This window comes from Octodon degus, unplaced genomic scaffold (assembly GCF_000260255.1).
Source record: "Octodon degus isolate 3935 unplaced genomic scaffold, OctDeg1.0 scaffold00287, whole genome shotgun sequence".
Lineage (NCBI taxonomy): Eukaryota > Metazoa > Chordata > Mammalia > Rodentia > Octodontidae > Octodon > Octodon degus.
Window position 1 is genome coordinate 1,791,185 of NW_004524863.1, and position 2,377 is coordinate 1,793,561.

Consider the following 2,377-nt stretch of genomic DNA (forward strand, 5'->3'; position numbering starts at 1 on the left):
GATTGACACTTTCATAAATTAGCTGTTTTCTTGTCTTGCTTTCATGAATATTTTGTTAGTTTGCTCTTGTACCATATCTAGTGGACTACTAAAATCCTTGCAGCACAGTATTGATTGATTTGTAAATTTTTGAATGCTCAAACAATCTCTGAAAAACTTGATATGGTTAGAGAACTTTTTTTTTACTTCTTTCTCAAATACATTGTTATTAATTAAAAGTCAGCTAACATTTAGGTGTCAGGTAAGTTGCCCTTCCCTTCTTGGAGCCTTCCCCATCTTCCTCACTCTGGTTTAGGAGCTTCCAATTTGTGATTGTTTTTTATTTTTTAAAGAGAGGACAAGTTAGAATTAAAACAAAAAATTACAAGTGATACAGAATTTCACTTAACAAAGTAATATGAATTTCATGATATTTGTTGTAATACGTAGTGTTGTCTTCCAGACAGTTATTCATATTACCAGATATATGTACATAAGAAGAAAGAAAAAAAAGAAGGAAATATATAAGACATTAATAAGAGAAAAAGGAGAAACAATTGACAAAAGGAGGCAAAACAACTTAACGCATAACTGCTTCTTTCCATAGACTATTAGAAATGCACAGTACAGTTGTCCAAACCATCCTGCTTACATACTTAGATAAATCTTTTCCCCCCACTCTTTCTCCTGTCCTTCTCCTCAACTCAGTAACTCTTTTGAATAAATTCATTCCATTTTCCTAGTTTCTATTGTACCCTTCAGATTTCAATATTCTCTTTCAGGTTCTATAGTAAGGAGACAATATAATGTTTGTATATGCATACCTGATTTATTTCACTTAAAAGTATGTTCTCTAGTTACATCCATTTACTGACAAAAGACTAAATTTATCCTTTTTTATAGTTGAATAATACTCCATTGTGTAAAAGTACTACCTCTTCTTTATCTATTCTTCAGTTTATGGGTATCTAGGTTGTTTCCAGAATTTAGCTATAACAAATTGTGCTGCTACAAACATGGGTGCACACATATAACTATAGTATGAAGTTTTCAGTTCTTTTGGAAAAATACCCTGGAGGAGAATAGCTGGCTTGAATGGAATCTCTAATCCTAGCTTTTAAAGGAATCTCTACACTGATTTCCTTAGTGGTTGTACCAGTCTGCACTCCCAACAGTGGAGAAAGGTTCTTTTTCTCCACAGCATCTCCAGCATTTGTCATTGGCCAACTTCTTTTTTTTTTCTAGTTTTATTTATTTATTTTATTTTTTATTTTGTTTTGTGGAACTGGGGATTGGACTCAGACCATTGTGCTTGCCAGGCAAGTGCTTATTCTACTGAGCCATCTTCTCAGCACAATCAGGCTGACTTCTTGATGTTAGCCATTGTTTCTTGGGTGAGAAGGAATCTCAGTGCTGTTTTAATTTGCATTTCTTGAATGACCGATAATGTTAAACATGGTTTCATGTATTTACTTTCTTATCATATTTCTTCCTCTGAGTAGTGTATATTCATCTCAGATACCCATTTTTGAATTCGGTCTTTGAATTTGGTGTCCTGATTTTTAAAAATTCTTTGGGTGTTTTAGATAGAAGGCCTTTGTGTGAGGGACAGTTGGCTATAATTTTTTCCCAGATTGTGGGTTTTCTTTCTACTTTGTTGGAGATTTTCTTTGAAGTATTGAAACTTTTAAAAAAGATGAGATTCCAGGTGTTGACTCTTTGAAGTATTTCTCAAGAAGTTTGATTTTTGTTCATAAACTCTCTAGCTATCCTTATGTACTTAAGATTTCTACCTACATTTTCCTCCAGATGATTTAGTGTTTCTCTCTCTTTTTTAAAAATATTTAAAATTTCTGAATTTAGTTCAACTTATAATCATTAAAGCATATACATAAAAATATTAGCTATGGAAGAACAAAATTAAATAGCATCTTATTCCACATTAGAAAGAAAAAAAAGGACCAAGTGTGTAAGAAACTAGATTAAAGGACTGAAAGGAAAGATCTGTCTTCTTTGAATTTTATACTTAGCAAACATACCTTCGAAAACTAAAATTAAGATTTCCTAGTTATGCAAACTTAGAATAATTTAATACCTTCAGAAGTAGCATATAGGAAATAACAAAGAGCATAATTCAAAAGCTAAGAGAAGTTGCAGTATGCTCCTGGATGAACAATAAAGAACTCTCAATATGACAGTTATGCAGGACTATATAAAAATATATTAGATGAATCTTCATTTAAAGGTCATTGCAGATTTCTATGAAAGGGCTATACACATATTTTTTTTCCATGTGTGTGTGTATGTATGTATAAAAGACAGGGAAGAAGTAATATAAAGTCAACAGAAAATGGAAATATACTTTTTAAAGTTTCTAATACTAGGAGAAGATATCATA